Source organism: Corvus cornix, chromosome Z (assembly GCF_000738735.6).
Source record: "Corvus cornix cornix isolate S_Up_H32 chromosome Z, ASM73873v5, whole genome shotgun sequence".
Taxonomy (NCBI): Eukaryota; Metazoa; Chordata; class Aves; order Passeriformes; family Corvidae; genus Corvus; species Corvus cornix.
The window spans coordinates 35695823-35721499 of NC_046357.1; the positions used below are offsets into that span (position 1 = coordinate 35695823).

At 35.5% G+C, this 25677-nt stretch overlaps 1 long non-coding RNA gene across 2 annotated transcripts in view; it reads left to right on the top strand.

Annotated features, from left to right (window-relative positions):
• The window catches only part of LOC104692023, a 35584-nt gene that overhangs the window by 4820 nt on the left and 5087 nt on the right, over positions 1-25677 (top strand). The window contains exons 2-3 of one of the 2 annotated variants that reach the window (XR_752302.4): positions 12251-12350; positions 18302-18408. This is a non-coding gene — a long non-coding RNA (uncharacterized LOC104692023). Of the gene's footprint in view, positions 1-12250; positions 12351-18301; positions 18409-25677 lie in introns of those variants that run through there. The other variant, XR_752301.4, reaches the window with a different exon arrangement.

The following is a 25677-nucleotide window of genomic DNA, read 5'->3' on the forward strand; positions in this document are numbered from 1 at the left end:
CACACACACAAATGTACATGGAGCCACCACAAAAAAAAAAAAGAAATAGCCCTTTGTGTTCAAGAGAAAAAATGAAAGAATATCGCTTTGTTGGCAGATAGACTTTTGAGGACTTGTATTTTAAACAGCTTTCCCTCAGGGTGTGTATTTTAAAATTTTTGAAAATACAACAGCAGAAAATTCTTGTATGGGCATTAAGCCTTTGACAGAATACAAAATAAGAGAGACAATTTAATATTTTTTTCTCATTTCCTTCAGATGAATAGTAATATTTCCACCATCTAGAAAGCTCCAGGTCTTGCCTCATCCCATGAAATAGGTGAAAACTATGTCTTGAAAGACAGTAGGTTATAGCTCTCTAATCTTTGGTGTTCCTTTCAAAGAAGTTGTTATGTAAAGGTAAAAAAAAAAAAAAGGTCTTTCAAAGAAAAAAATGCTTCTTATTCTTATAGGATCAGCTATGTGATCATTTTAAATTATTGCTGCTTATACAGTGGGATGGAAGGAGAAAACATGAATTGTAATGACTCCAGAGTACATCCTACCAAGCATACCCTTTAAAATACAAGAGGACAGACACTATTGGAAAGAAGTAAGGAAACTTATTGGACCATGTGAAAACAAATGTAGTAGTACCAGAAGGTCTCATAGAAATAGTTTTGTATAAATATTTTTGTTTAAAATGGTTCCAGCTCTGGATTATGTTCCTGTCACTATTAGCTAAGCTCCATAAAGTGCTAAATACCCATTTGTTCTAGCTGAGAAAATAGTCTAATAGTTTCCCATTTGGTATGTGTGGTTGTGAGCTAGCATCTATATGGCAACTTGGCTGTAAGGTCCACAAGACAAAATCCAATTTGAAATCAAAGGGATCAGATATGAGATCATCCTGATTTTCTCAATTCAGTTGTTCAGTTAATATCTTGATCACTAGTGAATCAACAGAAAAGAAATCTTCATAGCAGGAAATAGGAAGGACAATTAAATGCCCTCGAACAATTATAGAGTTGAAGATTAAATTTTAAATCCAAAATCAACATTTTGATTCTTATTTTCACTTGTTACAGATTTTGTCCTTTACTTTGAATCGTACATATATATGATTCTGGTAGTGCTGTATTTTCTCAACCTTAATTTAAGTGAATCATAAAGTCTGTGAAATTAGATTATTTTAAGGGAATCAAAGTAAATGGTCCACCTACTTTTTTTGGAATTAATGTAGATTAGACCTATTTTTCCAAAGTCTTAAATTATAAAGTACAAGGAGTTGAATGGTGCCTCAGCTCTTAAAAATTCTTTAAGGTATAAGGTGATTAGCGAGAGTTGAAACTTCAATAAAGGTTTTTTGAGAATTCATGCCAAACAGAGCAGGAGAGGCCTAAAGCTGTAAGATTTTATACTTATGCGTATTTAATTGACACATTCACTTAACACCAATTCATTTAACTGATAACTATCTATTTGGAAGTCATATGGGGCCAATTCTCCTCCAGGTTACATTGCTTTAAATCAGAGTAATGGCATTCAAATTAACGGGCTTAGTCACATTAGTGATGGTTTTTTATATGAATAATTCTTTCCAGAAATCGTGTCTTTAATTACAATTTTTTTAAAACACATATATAGATATGTTTGTCCTTTAAAGATTCTGTGGTAATTTGATTTCAGTGCAGGGGAAAGTTATGCAGAAATCTTGTTGAGTGCCATCATGTGTCACGTACAGGACAACCAGGGGATCAGGCCCAGCCACCACGGGTTTGTGAAAGGCAGGTCCTTCTTGACCAACCTGATCTTCTTCTGTGACCAGGCATCCAAGGAGGCCAATGGCATCCTGGCTTGTATCAGGCATAGTGTGGCCAGCAGGATTAGAGAAGGGATCATCCCTCTGGACTTGGCACAGGTGAGGCCACACCTTGAATCCAGGGTTCACTTTTGGTCCCATCATGTCAAGAAAGACATTTGAGTGCTGGAGTATGTCCAGAGAAGGGAAAGAGAGCTGGTGCACAAGTGTGGAGCACAAGTCTGATGTGGAGCAGCTTAGGGGTCTGAGAAAAGGAGGCTCTGGGGAGGTCTTACTGGTTTCTACAACTACCTGAGAGGAGGGTGGACCAAGGTGGGATTTGGCCTATTCTCCTAGGAAACAATGGACAGAAGTAGAAGAAATGGCCTCAGATTGCTTCAGACAAGGTTTAGATTGGATATTAAAAATAATTTCTTCATGGAAAAGGTTGGAAAGCACTGAAGCATGCTGCCCAAGAAAGGTGAACACTTAAAAAGCAATAAAACCACATTACAAAAAACCAGATTAAATACATGTCTGTAAGGAGAGGGGTAATTACATTTGCAGTACATGCCTTAAACACTCATTTGGTGGTGAAACTTGCATAAAACACCATGGGTGCCTAGGCATAAGCTGCAAGGGAACAAGCTTCAGTTCTTGCCTTGTGGAGGCAGGACCAAACTTGATCATTTTTGAGGCAACACTCAATTGTGGTGTGTTATATAACAGTGGCATAACTGCACTAGTGCAAGAAGTGGGGTCATAAATAGGACACTTGATTTTGGGGTGTCCTGGGAAACCCAAAATTTTATTGTATTCCATATCTGTCTGTGCCTGAAATTGTCACTGCCTCTTTAACACCCAGCTGTGGCCAGAAATGGAATCAAAGGTCTGTGGGGTTTCCAGGGGTCCTTTTAAAGAGTAGGGGAATGTAGGCAGAGTTCTCTTGCTCTCTTGCCTCTGTCTTGCCTTTTGGATTTACTTGCAACTGTAGCAACTCTAAAAGCTGCATTTTGCAATGGAAAACAGTTTTAGAATGAAATTTTTGACTCCTGTTGGTAGTACGAAGCCAGAGCCAGGTCCAGGGTAGGGCCACCACTTGATGGTGCTTGAGAATCCAGTTCTTTTTCCTCCCCACATTGGAACAGGGACCCGAGACAGCAGCACCAACATTTGTGGAGTCCTGCGGGTGTCAGGAGGTAGAGAGTGGCAGCACTATCCACACATACCAGAAATTTAATGTCAGAGACTGAATAAATTTGACACCTTTAAGAACACCTGTGTGTATGTGTAAAATTCTAGAATACTAGAAACAAGTGACAGAATGAGAAGAAATGGCCTCAAGTTGCTTCAGAGGATGTTTAGATTGGATATTAGGAAGAATTTCTTCTGACTTCACATGCTTCCATTCATTCATTACTACAGACCACAAAGGAAGATAGACAATTCATGAACAATAAATCAAAATTTCATCTAAGTAGCTTCATAGCACATGTAAATGTCATGCTTAGAAGTACAGCATATCAAAACCTTTTAAGATGAGGAAAGTTGTTACAAAGGTAGACTATATGAATCACATTTAACTGGTGAAATTGTATTATTTATAGTGGCAAAAAAAAATCCCTTTTTTACTCCATAATGGAATGAAATGTATTAAAACCTAACATGACAGCAATCATAAATTGGTATTTCTCATTTTATAACTTGGACGTCTATAATTTTGCAAGTAAAATCCTATATGTTGAAGGGAAAAGTACACTCCTACTCTTTTTCCTTTCTAAAAAAATTATGGTTGTTTTATTACTTGTATGACAAAATCAAGTCCTGAATAAAATACTCCCCGATGCAATATTCTGTACAAGCTACCTGCCTTCCTTATGTTGGATTTTAGAATGCTTTTGACTAAAGCGTGTCACCCTTTTCTGAGAACAGGTTACCCAAAAGCAAATCACTACTTTCATACCAAAACAATCACTTTCCTTTTCCCTCTGTGAAATTTTGTTGCCTCCAGACTTTGGTTAGATTGCAGAACTGAGAAAGACACCATCTGTAAGTTAAAGCTCTGCCATTGCTGCCCATGTAAAATCAAGCAAAATTAGCAAAAGACGTATGATTTACTTGTACTCAGCTATTTGTGTCTGGCAGGTGAAATAAGCTGACTACTGATCTTTGGGAAAAGAGCTTCTTTTTTTCCATGAAACTGGATTTCCCACTGTCCAACATGCAGTGAAGACTGGTGTCGCTCTTGGGGCAGTCGCGACACACACAGACAGTGCCTCTTTCAAGGGCCAAGAAGCTGTTTATTAAACAAAGCAGCTTCTTTTACACACCTTTTGTATGTTATCATTCGGGTTACATATTCACTGGCTGCTAAACTACTACAATGGAGTCATTGGCTATTACTAACTACAACATACTACCATTGGCTACCTAGAGCATAAGCATTCAAGCATTCAGAAGAATAACAAGTGCTGATATGTTGCTGTTTTTCTCCTTCTATTGTTTAACTTTCTTGCTTCTGTTGATACTACATTTTCATGGATGAAACTAATTCTTTTTCCTCTCACGAACTTTTCTCAGAGTCCTCTAGCCAAAGTAACAGGCCTGAGCCATAATTTTACAAAGGCAACAAGGCCTTCATTTTATAAGGTTTTACTTAAATGCCACAGACTGGTCCATCTGTGTTCCTATCAACAGTGATGCTAGAGCAAAGGGTTAGAAGCAAAGGCATTAGATTCTGCCATGACTAGAAAAGGCTGATTGCAGAAAGCCTTGATAGGCTCAGTAGAGTAGTGTAAGGCAAACAAAGAAATAGGATATGAAGAGTGAAGATGCAGATAGAAAAACCAGCATCATCAGCAGCTGGCTGATATATAGTTGCTTCCTGCTTTTCCATTACCTCATGCATCAGAGATCTGGCCTGTTAGTTTAAAAATCTTAACACTGACAGTATCACAACGAGTGTCAAAATGATACATTCAAAAGTGAGGAATATCAGAGTAAGGGGTTGTTTCTTGTGCTTAGATGTCAGTTTTCAAATGAATGATCAGACTGCTCTGCTTACTGTAACATAAACTTGTACTCTGCATGCTGTTAAACCAAAGTTATGGAATGGAGAATTATTTATTTGAGGTCCTTCATCTGATCCAAGAATAGGAATATTTTCAAACAACATCACAGAGAAGAAATAATACCATAATCTTCAATGAATGCCTATGCAACAGAGATCATATGAGAAACTGGCCAAGTCACCATCAGAGCTACACCATAATATTTGGCCTGTGGTTTTTTTCGTGTACTTAATAGTTAACATAGATACACCATAGTGGCTCGAGATACCAACATCACACTAAAGACACCACTGCCACAGTGGCGAAAGTGCTACAGGTTAACAGCTACAGCTGAAGCCAATTTACAGGTGAGCTTTTTTAACATATCAAATAACCTGCAACACTCAGGGTATTGAGTAATTCACACATTGCTGAATGTTCACTGAGAATTTTCAGAATTAATTTTGTAAGTCTTTCAGACTCTGAATGTTTAAAATAAAAAACTCCAGAAAACTGTATTTTTAGAGCATCAATCTCCAAAAGCACACATTATTAAATTTAACAAATGCAATAACAAACTGTAGGCTGGGTCAGGATTTATCTCAAGGCACATAATAAAACACACCCCTATCCAGACTGTCTTGTTTATACACCTTGACACTTAGAAAGGGCTTTCCAAAGGGAAAAAGACATTCTGAATAGTCTACTTGCATCATGCTTCTATGTCCATCTTAATACATCTTTATAGCTTAATGAAAAATGTTTCTGCAAGATAAATTCGATCCAGAAAATTGTATTACTCACGAAGAGAAGTAAGTCTGGAAACTCTATTTGTGTTCCTTGGAATTCTAGTTTGGGCTTTTACAGCTTCATTTCTATGAACTTCTATTCAATAGAAGAAATCTAGGAGGCCTCCTGTATCTCTCTGATATGTGGCCGTGACAACAGCTGACTCAAACATCAGGTGATAAGCATCAGATGGATTATGTTGCTTGACATTAGAAAATAAATACTTGCAGTACATATGACTGAAATAGCAGTCATGCTGCTTCTACTCTGTCTGTACTCTGTCACTTGCAATAGTGCAGCAGGGTGACCACAGGACACATAGCAGTGATTTTGCTGGGGCTGTGCAAGCTTGAGATTGACCAGGCAACCATCACCGTTCTCTCTCAAGACAGATAGGGTTTCAAGCTCACAAAGTTATGTTTCATTGTAATTAGATTAATGGCCAATCTATCATTAATAACCAGGAAGTTTAGAAAGATATACTGATTTATGGTTTTATTAATTAGAATAAATAATATTGTCTTTCAACATTCCCCTAAAAACAGTGAAGCCATTTGTCATGGTTTAACACCAGCCAGCAACCAAATACCACACAGCCACTAGCTCAGTTCCCCATCAGTGGGATTGTGGAGAGAGTTGGAAGGGTGACAGCTGGAAAACTGGTGTGTTGAGACAAAGTTTAATAGGGAAAGCAAAAGTCACATCTGGAAGCAAAGCAAAAACCAAGGAATTAATTCACTAGTTCCCATGGGTAGGTAGGTGTTCAGCCATCTCCAGGAGAGCAGGGCCCCATCATGTGTAGTAGTTACTTGGGGAGATGTTCCTCCATTCCTCCTTCTTCACCCAGCTTTATATACTGAGCATGATGTCATATGGTGTGGGATATTCCTTTGGTCTTTTTGAGTCAGCTGTCCCAGACGCATGCCCTCCCAACTTCCAGTGCAACCCCAGCCTTCTGGCCATCGTGGCAGTATGAATAGCAGAAAAGGCCTTGGCTCTGTGTAAGCCCTGCTCAGCCGTAACAAAAACATCTCTGTATTATCAACCCTGTGTTCAGCACAAATGCAAAATACAGCCCCCATACCAGACACTGTGAAAAAAAATTAACTCTACAGCAGCCAAACCAACACACCATTAAAGATGACCACAGCAAATCTATCCCTTTCCTGCTGAAAGAAGTACACCTGTTCCAAGATGACTGCCTTCCCAGGTGGTTCAGGCTGAAAGCAATGATCAGTGTGACCACATTTTTGTGTTCATGGTAAATTTACTGACTCACAAGACATGGACTGAAAACTTAAAGACACAGAGCACAAGTCCTATGAGGGGTGAGGGAGCTGGGGTTCTTTACACTGGAGAAAGGGAGGCTTAGGTGAGACCTTATCACTTTCTACACAGCTACACAAAAGGAAGTTGTAGTGAGGTAGGTGCCAGTCTCTTCTCCAGGTAAAAAGTGACAGGACAAGAGCAAATGGCCTCAATTTGCACCAGGGGAGGTTTAGATTAGGCAAACACTTTTCATGAAAAGGATAGTAAAGCATTGGAACAGACTGTCCAGAGAAGCAGTGAAGTCCCTGGAAGTATTCAAAACACATGTGAATATGGCATGAGGACATGGTTCACTGGTGGTTGTGCTGGGTTAACCATTGAACTTGATGATCTTGAAGGTGTTCCCCAACCTTAAGGATTCTGATTTTATTATTTCTGGTACTTTAATGGATCAGACTATAAAAACAAATGCCACTTCCACAGAACAGGCAAGTACCATTCACAGTGAAGCAAAGTGACCTTCTCACTGTGACATTTAAGCTGTTACAATCCAAGGATTTATGCCAGGATGTGAGTATGATTTTGTATGTGTATAGATAGGCAGTGAATCAATTTTACATTTGCTTGGCTCAGTGATTAACGAAATCACAGAACATAAATTTAAATGAAGTAATGTAAAACACTATTGACTTGTATAATATGAGATAAACTGAGATGACATACCTCTAAAATTTTAAACATTTTTTTAAAATTTATTTTAAATAAATCTTTTTTGTTGTTGTTTGTAACTTACCTGTATGCAGTAAAAAATGTTTAATTTTTATCCTTTGTTGATGGAGAAGATTCACATATCATAAAAAATATTTATATTAATAATGCACAAAGTGATTTATCACTTAAAAATGTCAAGTCTTTTAAAAATTTTCTCCCAGAATGAGAACTACAGAAGTAGTCAGTGCAGCAGATCTTACTTCCCCTCTCACATGTGAGAAAATAAAAATGCTGAATTTGCATTAAGAATGCTGAAAGAAAAATGCTCCAGTGCATTTATAAATTAAACACTTAGATAAATAATATTCCTCTCAATTTGAATCTCATTAAAGAGAGAGGAGCCTAGTCACATATACAGAAACCTCTCCCTTTGGGCATCACAGTATAAAAAGGATATAAAAAGTTTAGAAAGCATCCAAAGGAATGCTATGAAGACAGTGAAGGATAGAGGGGAAGCCATATGCAGAGTGGCTGAGGTCACTTGGCTTGCTCTGCCTGGAGAAGAGGAGACTGAGGGGAGACCTCATTGTATTTACAACTTCTTCATGAGGAAAAGAGAATGGGCAGGCACTGATCTCTTCTCTGTGGTGACCAGTGACAGACCCCAAGGGAATGGCCTGAAGCTGTGTCAGGGGAGGTTTAGTTTGGATATTAGGAAAGGTTCTTCACCCAGAGGGTGGTTGGGCACTGGAACACACTCCTCAGGTTCCTCACAATACCAGCCTGACAGAGTTCAAGAAGTGTTTTGACAGCACTCTCCAAAGACACATGATGTGATTCTTGGGGTTGTCCAGTGCAGGGCCAGGAGTTGAGTTTGGTGATCCTTTTGGGTCCATGCCAGCTCAAGTATCCTATGATTCCATCATGAAAAAATTTTAGAGCCTACACAAAATAAGATGTGGGAAAAAAACCAAACCCACAGGTTATGGGTCACTGTGCCAAAAGATTTCTCCATATTGTATTGTTCTCCCACTAGCACCCTTCTCTTTATCATCATTATTCTTGTCTACGTTTTGTGAAATTGTTTACAATTGTGACACTAACAGTTTTGTTAAGATACCACAGGTAACACTAATACAGAACTAGGACAGATAGAAAAAGTTGGAGAAAACTGTACAATGCCAGTAGTAATACAGAATGGAAACAAAAGAGGGATATGAAACAGAAAATAAACAGAATCATAAATACCAAGGGGCTGTAAAAACCTTTGGAGCTTTCAGAAACTCTCAAGCTTCTGAGTTTGAGTTTTAGGCTTTGGGTTTGGGGTTGTCATTTGTTTGTTTTATTTCAAGTTAAAAATAACCCCCAAAAGATGTCTAAATTATGAATAAGTGCAGATCTTAAGGTAAAATCACTGAACCTTAGCCCACAAAGAAATCAATGCTCTGTTTACAGTAAGCACTTCAACAATAATAATTTGTTTTGTGTCACTTTCCTATACAATCAGCTCTCACATAAGCATTCACTTGGCCACACTGCTTCCCATATCTACAGTTCAATAGACACTTTTACTCTTCCTTACCTTTACAAACGCTCTGGCATTTGAATCTACCCATGAATACAGACAATCTGTCCTTCAGTAGGATTCAGCAAATTTCTCTTACCTTTTTTGCATACATCAGAAACCTACAAATGTTCTTACCTAAAATTTAAAAGGTTAGGTGTTTGAAATGAATAAATTTAGATTTAGAAAAAATAATCTCATTCATGCCTTCACTATCCTTCCTCTTGACCATGGCAATTTCCTATTCATAATAACATCCATCCTATTGATTCAGCTCATAACTAGTTTGCTAAAATAATAGTCATAGTCCTTACCATGTCTTATTTTTTCCTTGAAATCTCAGGCATTTATCAAATTGTATGACTGGACCTACAACTGCTGTAGCCTAGCACTTTTCCAGTAATGTCAGTAGACAAAAGGCAATATATAATTGCAAAGAATCTTGTCCTCAATCATGTTGTCTCGGTTTTCACCTACCTCCACCTCTCCACTTCTGACAACATTTACATTTTCAGCTGCCTCACCATATTATCACCTCATCATAGTAATTTTTTATAAAATCTGATCCCCTTTTATTCTCAGAAGCCTCCTACTGTTGGTATTTTGATTTTCTTGAAAATTCATACCACATGAAAACACCTGAATGAAACAGGAAGTTCCATCTTAATAGGCAGGTGACAGAGCTCTGGAACAGATGGCCCAGAGAGATTCTGGAGTTTCCTTCTCTGTAATACTCAAAAGCCATCTGAACGCATCCTGTGCAATCTGCTCTAGTGAACCTGCTATATGGTGGGGCTGGACTATGTGATCTTCAGAGGTGCCTTCCAAAGCAAACATCCTGTGAGTCTGCGAAAAGATAAAAAGAGAAGAAAGAAAAGTAAAATTCAGAAAGATAATGGAGAAGATTAAAAGAGAAGAAAGAAAAGTAAGATTCAGAAAGATAATGGAGCCTTAACTCCTGGAAGACTGGGAGTGTTAGTACAAAGAAAGGCTGAAAATTTGTTCCCAGAGAGAGTCAACTGCAAGTGCTCATTAGATAGAAGAACCTCTGTAGTCAGGGAGTACCTATGGAAAAAGTAATGACTGAGTCATCCTTAAGTGAGAAAGGAAAAAATTACAAAGTGAGAAGAAGGGTGCATAAAAAAAATCCAATTAAACTACAAACCATATCACAACAACTAGATTATAATGTTTTGTAAATTATCTGTCATTGAATAATGATAGAAGAGAGATGGAACACATTCTTGTCATTCATCGCATTTACCTTACAACTTTATGTTAATGAAAACTTTAGTTAGAAGTACACCAAGGACTAATATGGCTGAAATTTTATTTGAAACATACTTTCACTTTTTGGAAAGTGACCTAGTAACAATTGCTGTCTATGTAAGATCTTCTAAACAGCTGCTAAATGTTCTGCCAACAGTTAAATGTAATACCTTAATTAGAGAAGATATCATGGAATCAAGACACTACAAAATCAGTTTTAATGATTTACATTTAAAACATTCATGTGCCAATTGCTAATCAGCATATCAATTTGATGTTGAAAATTAAATTGTTATCTCATAGATCAATTGAAAAATTAGAAAAGGTCTCATTCTTGGTCATTTGGAAGATGAAGGGTACTTACTATGCTAAAAGAAAAATAAAGGAAAAAGCAAAAACAAAATGGAAAGCAAAATATCTTTGTTTACATTGTAACCTGCCAATGAAAACCTGATTGCTTTTCAATAAAAATTTTAAGTAATAAATGTTGGGTAATTCTGAAGGTTCTTAACACCCATGACTTAAGGACCTTTATTTGAAATTTTAGGTGATTAATACAGATGAAAACTGGACTGAAAATTTGGAGATTTAAACATATTTAATATATTTTTGGCCACATATAACATATTCTTTTTAATCAGATGTCCGCTCTTCACCTGCAAGAAAGTGCTTTTTTTCTCATTTCATAAGATTTGGAGTATACTATGCTCTTGGCAGGGCCTCATACACACAACAGCATATTTTCTTCCCCCTGTCCTCCTCCCCACAAATCATGTTAGATTCTGTCTTTTCTTCTGACATAAGAAAAACTTATTCATCATGTAATTCCATACTTATCTTTCCAATTTATTTTATCCTGCAGCTGGACAATATTATCAAAAAATCTCAAATTTCTTTGTTTTTTGCTGTTTTAGTGAAGATAAACCCTGCTTCTGGTCAAATATTCAATTTTACCTTTTTGAGGAGAGAAGCAAAGGAGCAATGTTTGATCACAGAGAAGAATTGTTTTGGTTATTATAGTTGCACAAATAGATGTAAAGCACATAATTTTATTTCAAGCTTCTAATGTATCCAGTGTTTCTATATTTGATTGTCTCAGTGTCCCACAGCAAGTTTATAAAGTAAACTGAAGGAACTTTCCCTTCAGATCAATTCTCTGGCCATTTCAATATTATCTTACAGTCCGCCACTGCAGAGTAGAGAAAGAAGACAAGGAATCTGGCTCCTAACTTCCTATTTTTAACGTCAGCAATTCTTTCCTTTCACATCAAGGATTCGCTCTAGAAATGTAAGATTTTTCGTTTAAAGATTTGGCTCACTGACTCTTGAGATGTAATAGAATTTCTCTTATTGAATAATGATAATTTTTCTTGGTAACGGGTTTTGTTTTTTGTGGTTTTGTTTTTGGTTTTGGGTCTTTTTAAGTTAATTTGTGGTTACACAAAACAAAGCTAAGGTTTTCATCTTATCTCAGTGTTTTGTTTAATTTCCTTTCTGCAGTGTATGTGCCAGGTTTACACATCAGTAATACTATACAAAATGCTCCAGCAGATGCAAGACAAGGATTGAGGAACGAGAACATGTGGACCTACCTAGTTCTTTTAAATACATAAAGAACTGGATATTTTTGCACCAAGTCCTTATGGTACTGTTCTTCTTTGCGGAGTTACAGGCACTCACAGTTCTTACTATTTTAATATTAACAAATAAGCATTTTTTTTCATATTTTATAGTTTTACTTTAAGTAACATATACAACTAGAAATATTATGAGAAACTGTTGGATATTGTAATGATTATTATACTTTGTTTTTCACAGATAATTCCTCCTCAGATGACCAACTTCACTTGGCAGAAAACATTCTGGTTAAATGTTCTTTAGTGATCAGACAAATACTAAACAACATGATTAATGAATGGTAAGCATAAATGTGTGAAACATAGGTCTATTTATTTCTGTAATTCATTCAAATATATATTCTAGATAAATATATATGTGAGTATAAAAATAGGCATATATAAACACAGGTCTGGCAGAAATATGAGTTTCAACCAGCATTTCAGTGTAATGAAGATGATTAATATGAGCTTCATTTCATATGGGTTGCATTTTACTCATCAGTCTTAATATATACTGTATGAAAGACATATTTCACACATCGACAATCTTTGTTTGGAAAATCTACAACTTCTTCAAAGTACCAATCAGGAAAATCAATTCTCAGGTAAATTTGTCCCTTATCAAATGCCGCAGGTATACACATATTCAAAATTGAAGCAGAGTAGCTGAGGTAATAGGAAAGTAAGAGTGAAAGCTGAAGTCATGAAGAAAAGAGATGCTTTAAGCTAAAGAAAGCAAGCTAGTCGGAATCACAAGTAGGAAGTTTTTTGCACAGAAAGGGCCTAAGTTGCACATTTAGTATTATTATTCACATATCTGCATGTTTTATGCTAGTTAGTTGAAAATGCCTTTAGAAATATTTCACATACTCTTCAGTATTAGGGCATGTCTGAATTGTTTTCTCAGTGTCTACAACAAAATTCAGGATCTCAAAATATGGAAGTATTTACAATTCATTTAAATTAGTGATTAGTGTTTTCTCAGGAAACATGCTCGACTATTTGTACAGATTTTTTTCCAGATAACCTGTGTACTGGAGAATAAGATTTATGATTGTTTGCATACTGTACTGGAAATGTCCCACCAATACTTTCAATAATAATAGTAACAACTATAATTATTTTATTTCAAACCCAGAAAAATAGAACCTTCATCTTTGCTGTCATCTTACTTTTTCTATCAATAATTTCTCTAAAATTTAAAATGTACACTGAGCATAAATTCTCTCATTCAGAGTATAAATTATATGGCAGCATGAGAGAAGAGACTATTCTAGAGGAAAAAGAAAAAACCAAACCACTGTTACATCATAAACACAACTTCAAAATGGAAAAGTTCTCAGCAGAAACATGATAAAACTATACCAATATTCCACAAATAAAATACAATAGGTCTTGGGAAGATCTACACATCTTATTTTTCTCATTAGAGTGACCTATTCCCTGACCTGTGACTCTATTTCATTCTGAAACTAATGAGGAAGTCTTAACTCATGAAAATAAAATGTCCTTAAGCCTCAAGGTAATATGTATTTGTTTCCTATTTGGAACATTTCTGCATTTTTTTCTTTCAAATATGCTTGAAGGAAACAAAAAGTACTCTTTTCAGCTGAAAAACATTAAAAAGAATACAGTAGTGCATAGTACATGACACTTCATTGCTGAACAATCATCTAACTTTCAAAAAAATGTGTATTATATGAAAAGTCTTTTTATTCCTTCCCTCCTTTGCATTTTATTAGATTTTTAGATGAGCCTTTTTTAAAATAATGAAAAAAAAATTGATTATCTCTCTCTAAAATTTGTTTAAAACTCAGTTTTACTTTGTTTACTGGTGGTGGTCTCTAGTTGGTGCATGAAGTGGTCATCGATAGATCTCATGAATACAAATAGAAAGCATGAAATGTATTGTTCAGACAGGCAAATTTTTATGACGTATAAGCCAAAAAAATAAGAACAACGTAACACCCTGCATTTTGGAGTTTCTTGTATTTTCCAGCTAGACCAACATCCACACTGCACAAAGCATATGTGCTTAGCCATGTGAGCCTTGGCTGTCGTGTACCAATCAGACTACCTACACATTACCCTTATTTTATGACTGCCAGCCTGAACTTTCCATACAGTCTGATATTAGTCGCTTCAGAGTGCTTAAAAAGTAGTGACAACAGTCAACAATCAAGTTGAATCTACTCACACACCTGTTATCTTCATTCTTTACACTAGTGTTGTTAGAGAACCACTTCACAGTGAGAATTATGGCAATAATGGCTTCTCTACACAAAGAAGCTTTTGGCTTTGTAATACAGTATGAGTTAGTCAGCATGCAAAACAGACATTTTTAGTAACAGACCTAGTTTAATTAGAAATCAAAGTTCTGTATTTCACCCAGCATTTCTTGTAGTCTGTTCCAAGACTCTAAACATAGCGAATGCATCAAGGATCTGACCTACTATGCAAATAGTGTGTGTAGATACCTATGTATCCAATATTACTGCATGAATGTGCAGTTAGCCTATTTAATTATTCATGGCTATTGCACTGTTGTTCTTTAACAGCTTTATATGAGTGCAATGAGTTCTTCCCAACAAATGCGTGGTCAGTTGCCACATTAGAATTCCCAAACATCCAGTAGTTAGATAAGCTGGTTTAGAACAGGAAATACTGGCCAGCCATGGAAAAAAATTGTTAAATTCTTTGTAGACAAATCCAAGGATATGAACAGCAAGAGAAAAATTCTCAAAATAATAAAAAATAGCACACATTTTGTTATCAAGACTTTATCTGGCCCTGCCAATCATTTATGTTCTAGTAACAGATGCATGCCTTCCTATTTCTCTATCGATAATGTTTGCTTTCAAAACAGTATCATTTTGAAAGTATATTTCAAACAGTATATTTCCTACAGTATATTGTAACATAGAAGAAAATATGTGAAACCTCTTAGAGACAGAAATGGAACCAAAAGAAATGTTTAGTTGTCATACTACTTAAAAGGCTTCTGTTCTTTTCATCTCACAGAAACCCCTTTTTATATATATGGTAGGTAAAGAATACTATAGGTGCTCTACAAAATCTTCATTAGCTATTGCAGAAATGCTTTGACATGTCCTCTGCTGCCACTCCTGTCCCCCTGACACATATAAAACACAGGAAAGAACAAGGAATGGTCTATATTTGGAGGAAAACATTTTTATAGTCAGTTTATTCATTTGATATGACAGTTGGACAACCTGGACAAATACCAAGGGCTAGAGAGCAATCTTTGTGCATAAATCTTTCTTCCAACTATATCTATTTTCATTCAAACAGGAGATTGAATACTGCAACACTGAATTGAAAAGTCTATAGATCATTTCACCTGCAATCAATTAACTTAGAGTTTTTTAATGTTAGCACAAGAAACCAGAATTTCCTTATTAAGACGAAATTTAGATCTGGATGTGAGCTTTCAGGTAAAGCAGACTCAGCATCATGAAATTTGGAACACAGATAAGCTGAGAACTTTGAAGTAAATTGATCAAAATTTGGAAATGAAGAATTCAATATTTTAAGAGCTCAAATAAATCTACGTGTACCTGTGTCTGACCCAGATGATAAGTTTAGTCCTGAACTATCAAATTCATTGCATTCAGATTATAGTTAAAATCACACTGGCTTCTAGCTTGTCAGAAATAACATATTCTGCATCTAAATTAAGTCCTTCATCATATGAGATTAGGGAAAAAATTGCTTCTATGAAGTAATCCAATGTGATAAAATCTTTAATTTTGCTTGTGCTCAAGTATTATTAGACTATCAGAAAGTTCTACAGCAAGTTTTAATAATTTACCTCAGTATCTGAAGAGAAGTGTATTCTGTATATTTATGATTTCAACCTTTTAAAAATGTGTGAAGAAATGAAAACTAATGGAAAACTAAGGTTTTGTCCCTGGTATATATTTTCCAGTAGATATTACAATGCATGGAAAGTAGGCCATTTTCTTCTTTACAATTCAGTGTTTATCCATTTTTATGACAAGTGACTTGGAAATCAATACATTGTATTCCTAAGATTCAGTAAATATTAAGGAGAGTATTTCACTTATTTAACCAGTTCATTCAAGCAAATGGACAAACCATGGTGAAATAAGTATAGAATTTTAAAAAGCTATATTTGTTTGTTTATTTCTGTAATATAATATTTTCTCTTTGAATTTTTGTGATTTTGAAAACCAATTTATTGCTTATACAAATAAAAAATAACCACAAGTATTGATACTTTATTGCTCTATTGGCATAGCTACTCTAAATTTATCACCTCAGTTTCATTTATGAAACCTATTTCATCATGTACTTGAGAACAACCACGGGCAGGGGTCCAGAATGAAGACAAAAAAATAAATGAAGGACGGGAGGAAGGAAAGGAAGGAAAGGAAGGAAAAGAAGGAAAGGAAGGAAAGGAAAGGAAGGAAAGGAAGGAAAGGAAGGAAAGGAAGGAAAGGAAGGAAAGGAAGGAAGGAAGGAAGGAAGGAAGGAAGGAAGGAAGGGAAGATGTAGTGCTATGATATATGACATCAGGGATGAAATACTTTTTCCCATGAACCTTAGCAGTGCTAATAAACAGCTGTGATCGTTTCAAAAGAAAAAGGAACTTCTAGCAGAAGATGAACTGAAACTTATGAATGCAATTGAGGGAAACAAGGAATAGAGAGAGAAAAGGGAAAGCGAGAGTAATATAATTAAAATATTCTAGGTCCATAGGAAGTTACTGTTCAAAAGAATCTGAAGAAAGGGCTAAGAAAACATTTTTTAGTTCTTTTTTTGTATGATAAAAATAATTCACCAAAATAAGGAACCAGAAGTCCAAACCAATTTATACACCCGATCTACTTAATAGGTTACTTGTTGTATTTTTGTTTTCTTTCTTTCTTTTAGCAAAAGTTTTGTCCTAGAGAAACTAGGTAAATTTTTTTTTCAGCTTTAAACAATTTCCATTTATTGTCATAAACTTAAAATGCTTATTGATTTAACTGGTGGTTTGGACTGCTTCATATTTATTTACCGGCATAAAGTAATACAAGTATTATATTAAGTGTTGTCTTGACCTTGACTATCCACCAGGTGCCCAGCGACCCACTCTATCACTCCATTTCCTCACTGAACAGAGGAGACAAAATATAATGTAAAGCTCAGGGGTCAAGATAGGAACAGAGAGCTCTCTCAGCATTTGCCAACACAGGCAAAACCAGATTTGAGTAGGGGGAATTAATTTATTATCAAATCAGAAGGGCTAGGGTTAGGGTTAGGGCTAGGCTTAAGGGTAGGGTTATGAATAGGGTTAGGGGTCACCCCTTGCAACTTCCTCAGACTTCCTAGACTCAACTTTACTAATGAGCTCTTTTCCTCCTTCTTTTGAGTTGCACAGTGGGACGAGGAATTGGCTCTAAAAGTGATGAAAAAATCTAAGCACGATTAGGCTTGAGAAGTGGAAATGGTTTTTTGTATTTTTGGTATATATTTCATATACAGGGTATAATGGCATTTCCCTAGCTCCATGTTAGCTTGAAGTCCCACGTCATATATCTTTAATTTATAGAAAAGGATTATTTACTCTGAGATGATGTTTATGAACTAAAGATTTCTAGTACCACTATTCCCTTTTTTAGAATTATGTTAAAATCTATATAATTCAATAGGGAAATACATACTTTTTGAAAATTTGTTAAAATATGTTTCAGAATCTACATCTTTGGTATGATTCTGTATTTCATATGAACTTCCCATAAAAAGATTGAAGTAACTTTAGCTTCAGGGAGATCTCATAGCACAGTTATTTTATCTCTGTACTATCCAAATGGTAAAAAAAAATGCGTACCAGCCCACTTAAATATGGACAACACAGTTTTCACAAAGATTTCCAAACTGAGTTTTAGTTCTTTGGAGTACTTCAAGAATATTAAAGTATCTTAGAATGGTTCGTGTTGGAAGAGACATTAAAGATTACTTTTTTCAAACCCCCTACCATGGGCTGAGAAACCTTCCACTAGACCAGGTTCCCCATAGTTCAATTTAACCTAGCTTTGAACACTTCCATGGATGGGGCATCCATAGCTTCTCTGAACAACTTGTTCCAGAATTCACCACTCTTAGAGTAAGGAATTTCTTCCTCATATGTAATCGAAACCTATGCTCTTTCTGTTTCAAGCCATTGTCCCTTGTTTTATCACTTCTTGGCCTTGCAAAAAGTCCCTTTACATCTCTCTTGTAGAACCCCACATGGTACTGGAAGGCTGCTGTAACATCTCCTGAAAGACTTCTCTCCTTCAGGATGAACAACACCAACTCTCTCAGCCTGTCTTCACAGCAGAGGTGCTCCAGCCTTCTGATCATCTTCATGGCCCTCCTTTGGACTCACTTCAGGAAGTCCATGTCATTCTTATGTTGGTGGCCCCAGAGCTGGATGCAGTTTTCCAGGTGGGGTCTCACCAGAGCAGACTAGAGAGAGAGAGAGAATCACTTCCCTCAACCTGCTGGAAATGCTGTTTTTAAACACAGTTCAAGATTTCTGGGCTGCAAGCACACATTGCCAGGTTATGTTGAACTTTTGATGTGCCAGCACAAAGATCTTCTTCCCAGGGCTGCTCTCAATCCGTTCTCCACCCAGCCTGTATTTGTGCTTGGGGTTGCCCTGACCCAGGTGACCTTTCACTTGGCCTTGTTAAACTTCATGAGGTTTGCATGGCACTGCCTTTCAAGCCTGCTAAGGTCCCTCTGGAAGGGATCTTTTTTTTACTACTTTATTAGGAAAATTATGAATCATTAAATTTTGGCCTGAAGAAAATATATTCTCTGCATTTGTTTCCTATATAAAGTTCTGTTTATCTTAATGTAAAACAAGGCAAAAAATGTGGCTAGTTTCTTTTATTTTATGGTGAGAAAGTTATTATATGGTTTGTTTTAAAAGGCAATGATGGAGTGATGTCATGAAATATATTCTAGGTTAGTATTTTAACTTTTAACTATGACTTTGAAAAATAAAATGTACTGTGAAAAGAAAGAGATAGAGTTGTTCAGTCAGAATTCAGTGCAAATTTCTGGTTACACTTCCTAGGTTATTAAAAATAATACAGTTTATCTGAAGCTATTCACAAAGTGATCAACAAGCCCATACCTTGAAAATGCATGAGTTCATAAAAAAAGGGAAGAAAATAACACTCAGCCCACCTCAACTCCTACTATTCAGTTTACTTAAAAGGAGAAAGTAAAATTTCCGAGTTATCAGGAGAAGCTCTACTTTAACATTTGCTCTTTTCCTCTTAGATTGATCATGTTATTTGAAAAAGACAGGAAATTGAGATGCCTGCTCAGAAAATGATCCAGACAACCTTTTCTTATCATGGAGTCAGTCTAAGTGAGTCATGATTTTTACTGAATCACTGCACAATTCAATTGGGAGCTGCAGTCATAGAATCATAGATTGGAAGGGGCTTTTAAAGGTCATCTAAACAAACTGTCCAGCAAATGAGCACAGATATCTTCAACTAAATCACGTTAAAGTTTTCAAGAATGAAAGGGTATTGGTGAGTGGTTATTGGTGAGCTTTAGGTATAGCTGCCCATGAGAACAGAGAAGATTAAACAGCTGTATAGGTGTCCTGGTCTCTCAGAGCACCTGTTTGAGGGTGGGGGTAATTGCTGCAAGTTAAAGAACAGGCGCTGCCATTTAATACCATGATAATGCACCAACAACAGTATCACATTAAACTCCCTGTTTTGCACCCTTAAGTTGATTCAGTGATGGAAGTATGAAGAAGTGATCAGTAAGTATGGCTCCCCATTGATATCCATTAGGATATCAAACCCTAACAGGCAGGGATAGTCACCACTCTGCTATAGGCTTACTCTGCAATGAAGTCCTTTAGATAGATTTTAAATATTGAGCACAATTTGATGTGCAATTGAGTAACTATAAAGAAACCAATTTCTTTAATTTTAGTCTGTAAATAAAAAAGTACATAAAGACCTGAATGCAGTTAGTGGAAAATACAGAACAGGAAAAAAGAAAAAAATTAAGTTAAGTTCCTATTTCATCCATTACATTTTATTAGACTTCCAATTTTCATTAGAATATGCCATCTATTTTTCAAAAGCCAAAATATCGTCCTGGTAGATTCTCTCTAACTCCAAAGCTTCTTGTTTGTTTATTTTCTCATTGAGTATTAACATTCAATTTATTTGGGCTTCTAAAAGATCATTTATTTGTAATAGCCTCTACCTTTTACACTGCTTCTTGGTGGTGCTTTTATAGTCTGTATTGTTATGTTTGGATAACTCAAATGTAGATCTCTTTCTTAAAAGTGAATGTTTGTGTGCTGGATTTGTTTGACCTACTGTCTCCACTATAGCATTAAATTATAAATTATTAAACTATCAATTATTAAATTATAGTGTATTAAGCAGTTTCCTCTCATATTTTTCTCAAATTAGCCTCCATGGATTTAATAAAAAAAAAAAAAAAAAGAGGATGGTGTATTTGATAGTAGTTGGTCATTAAATCCCAAATTTTATTTCTCTAGCCCATCTTGATGCGTCATCAATCCTGTCCTTTTGTGGACAAATGTCTGTCACTATTAATACCCCAAATTTTCAACTGGTCAATTGTTTCTGGATTTTTGTCTTGAGCAATGACCTGTGTTCGTCTTACTATTACATTTTTAATATTACACTAGGGTTTTCTGTTTTGCAAGAGTGTTTTTATGCTACAGTGTTTTATAAAATCCTTCAAATGCAGTGCTGCTCCCAGTATGTGCTACGTCACAGTTCCCACACAGGTGCTAGCCATATCCTACTAATTACTCTCCTTCACTCAGGTCTCTGACATGCCTATTTTATCAGGGTGATTGATGCCAAGCACTGTAGTGTCTCATTTTATTTTTAGGATGCCAGAATTCATGTTGTTTAGCACTAGTAAGTGTTACTTTAGCCCACTGACTCGATACTGCATGCCCCAGTCAGCTGGCAATTTTATTTGTCTGTTTTATTTATAGGTTGGTTTGTGGTTTTGGTGGGGTTTTTTCCTTCCTGGCATTTTCAGAAACACATTAAATGTCAGTCATAGATGCTTTGGCCCTGTCAACTCAAACCGTATGTTTTTCTGTCCCTGACAATTTTTCTCAAGCAGCTTTTCCATGACCTTTTTAATTTTGTGTTATAACAGTCTGGTTCCATTAGAATTAAGGTGTAACCTCTCCTTTCAGATCAAATCTTCTTTCCACAGAGTTCAAGAGTTTCTGACATGCTTGAATCTTTACTCCTTGCATGATTATCTCTTCCTTGCATAAGATTCCAGGTCTCTATACATCCTACACCTCTCATAGTATTTCAAATTATGAAGGTCTCTCTTATCCTGAGATAAAACCCCAGAACATCTCTCCTATACTGGTACCATATGTACTGTGACTAATAGCTTTTCTCCTACATCCCAAGTGCCCATACATAACTCTTAAGGTGAGTTCACAATCAACACACAAGTCACAGTCACTCAGTCTTTACTCCTCAGTCTCAATCTATATATTTGAGACTGGAAACTCTCTGTTACATCCTTAATTTAAGATCTTGACTCTTTGATCCCCTTTTATTGGGAAACTGCTACCACTTTTATATGTTTTGGAGAAGATATTTTTTTGATTCCTGTTCATATAGCTGCTCTTTTGAAAATATTACTCAGTTTCTTCTCTAAACCTACGTTGTATCTATTTTAAATTAGTAAATGTTAAGAAATACACATGACCTTAAAAAAAGAAAAGACAATGCAAAGGCAAGCTGGTCTGAACTGTCTGTAGCTTTTATAGCTCAAGGATCTGTTCCTCAACTGGCCAGCTGGTACTGTTTTTCCTTACTCTGAACAATCTCTTTCACTTGAGACACATTGCCAAGACTGTTCATGTTGTCCTACAACTCCCATGTGAGTCAATGGCTCTAAAGCCTCAGAAGACCCTCTTCTACCTCAGTGATTCTTAGATATTGAGCCAGCACACACAGTCGCCTCCTGCTCCTCACACCACTCTTACATTCTTCATAGTTTTCTTTTGTGCCAGGAGCCAGTACCCCTTTATCTTTCCCTTCTTCCTTCTGCTCTTCCCAAAGAAGATGTTCTTTCACAAACCCTGCTCTCTGCACTATGTATATAAAACTAAAACCAAGTTTACAAGTAGTTTCGTACACCACTCTGGTCTAATCTGGTTACTGTAAATGAATGCTTAATACTTATTCTATGTATCCCTTCATCATCCCAAACAACGCCACTCCAAAAGGGAATATGAATTTGCATGTCTGTAATTTCTTCAAAGTTAAAAGGAAAATTTAGAAAATAAGAAAATCTTCAGTATGTTCAGTCATCAAAATCATTGTAACTATTTCCAGGAAAAAAAAAAAAAAGAGCCTGCAATGTCCACCTTCTGACAATTTTTTTTTCTTAAAACTCATTTCTAGCATATATCATGTGATCTTACTTGTACTCTTTAAAGATGCATGGGTTTTTTATCCTGTGTGACTTTCTACTTTAGATGCATTTCTCTAACAATCCTGTTTCTCAATAAATAATCAGTGGAAAGGTTGGTGACAGATAAAGTAATAAAGCATTCAGAAAATCCCTGCTATAATTTGTCTGAAAATAAAAGCAGAAGAAATGCTAGTGATAATATATTTCTTTCTTACTAAGGTATTTCTGAAAGAACATTTCAAAGCATGCATAAATTGGACCAATTCACCTCCTCAATCCTCATGACACCAGGGGATGCTTCTAGAAATTTCTTTTATTATTTAATTGAAGGAAATTTGATTGCTGAATATTAAAATGAAAATACAATCCTTTAAAATTAAATAAAAACAAAATTGTCTATAGTGCTGAGAAGTACTGAAAAATGATGATTAACTCCTCTGATCCTATTTAATAAATAGGAGTAAAATTGTCTTCTTAAAAGTCACAAAATAATTATCACACTCGTTAAATTTGGTTTTCTCTGAAATATGGCAAAATTCAAGGTGGGCAAGAGATATTGCTACCTGCAGGTAGCAATATCTCTGATAGATGTGTATGGTATCATCAGGTATATTATCATGTAATGATATCACCGTTTGTGTTGCCCATTACACCATGTCCATCTTGCTGGCACATAAATCTGTAAGCTAGACATCCTGTACTTGGAGGTTGATATTTATAAAATCTGAACTATTTCCCTGGTGTCCTTCAGGCCAGTGGAGACACTGTTAATATCCATTATTTAAGAGAATGTTTGGATCCAGAGAATGAGTGCACTCTGTACAAAAACAAAATAAAAAAAAATTGTACCTACTTAAATACAAAAGCAAAGGTAAAGCAAAAACAAACAAAAAAACCCCACAAACCAAACCAAACCCTACCCCCAAAATAACCCCAAACAAACACTATCTAATAAATTTCACTAAGACTGCATCAGGTGAGGAATTTTACACTAGTATTTGTCATGAGTCTGATCAAGCTAGTTATCACCAATGATTCAAGAGGTTATTACTCTTACTAATTCCCTGACATTATTAGTCTGGAATCCAGATACCAATATACACTGATAATTATGAATACTGTTCTGACAGACCTGAGAGCAATGTCTCTGGGAGCAAGAGCTGTGAGTACAATATAATTCAAAACAGATTTTAAAACTTTACCTTGAACCAAACAAGAACAAAAAAATTAAGTTAGACTCCATCCTTTAGTTCACTAGGTTGGAACAGAGGACAATATTGAAAGAACATGTGGGGGTCATTCATGAAGCACTGACTGAAAAGTCACTGAGAAGACAAGCATAAACAGCACCAGTTCCTCAGTAATTTGAAGGAGAGTTTTTTTCTTTCGTATCTATCCAGGAGTCACATTCTTTTTATACCTCTTCCCCAGGGAAAAAAACAAGAAAACCAAACAAAACAAATAAACCAGGGCTCTAAAGCTTCAAGTATGGCTATGGAGATATCTTTTTATCATTTTCTACTTCCATCACATGGTTTCCAGCACAGGAATGTGTGGGAGCTCTGATGGAAAAATATCAGATCAGAATATAATTTGATTTATTCAAATCAACATTCAAACTCACAATGATGTGCTATTCACAATTTTTTTTTGTACTTCTGTCTTTACCTTTTATCAACACTATGATAAAAGTATTATATAGTGTTATAAAACACTATAAATGTATTTAATAATAAATACATTTGGTATTTATTATTAAAAGCACATGAAATTGCAAGGAGATGGTGCTCAAATCTGTGCTGAATCCTGCTCTTGGGAAACTCCATTGCAAAAATAGTATTTATGTACATGATTGCATGTTGAAGCCCTAAAATGATATCACTTCTGGCTGTATAACTGCAGCAGCTTCAGAAAGCTAAGGTGTATTCTTTTTGAAATCTTTAATGCACAGCATATAACAGATCTTCTCATATCTGATTTAGGAATTGAATGAGGCAGATTAGAATACTATTTCTTCTGCTATACTTTACACACAGTCTACTTACAGACCTATGAGTTTATGTGCTATTTGAGCTGATAATACTCTATCTTGTAATTGATAGAGTATTTGCTTTTGTAAAGCAAATTGTAATTTGCTTTTGAATGTATGTTTTTTTCAAAGCTGTGGTATAGCTTTATCTCAATAAAAAATGCTTAAGAAAAGAAGAAAGAATAAGGGTCAGGTGCATCTATAAACAGTTTGCTGAAAATTAATTTAAATGGCAACATCAATCAAAATAGGGGTGTTGTAATTTTCTTATTCCCAGCCTGTGTGGGCGAGAGATTTGCTGTGTCACTTCTGCATGAAGCTCGGCAAAACTGACCATACTTTCTTTCCCAAAAATTCATGACAGCAAAATATGTTCATAAAAGTATTCTCTGGTCTCATAGAAGGAATAATATGATTTCAGCTGTATACAGTAACAGCATCCTGCAATCATTGAATTCAGGCAACTGATAGCTTACATCAAAATACTGAGTTCGGGAGGCATTTTCATTTCAGGACAGGAGATAATGGAATTACAGACTTTACTTAAACATAGTGAATGTTTCAGTTTTAAAATACCCTGAAACAAGAAAAAATACCTACAACAGAGCTCTACACAAATGCATGTATAAAGATACTTAATGTTCTGTAACAGGTTGTCTTTTTTTTCTGTAACAGTTGTCTCTTTATGCTTCTTGTGCCTCTCTATTTGCATGTCCTAAAAAGAAGCTGTCTCTTACTAACGTTAGCATGACTAAGTTTCTAGTAAGTTTCTAATTTAATACAAATAATTAATGAGTGTTCATTACTAACTTCATTCTTTTATGACTCAGTTTCTACATATATTAACTGAAGAAATACTTTTCTGGTAAATATAATTTACTAGGAATAATATATGCATCTTTTATTTTGAATCTGTCAAAGTAAAAATGCAGTCAGAAAAAGATATTGTTACAATTTAATTTTAATAATAGATTGCATGTTGGAAAGATCATTATCAAGGATTTAGGTTTGCATAATTTTGTTAGATACCTTAACAAAAAAAAAGTTTAATGAATGAAGTATATACTATTTGGACAGAAGAATATTTTTGCCTAACCATTTAGAATTTATTATTT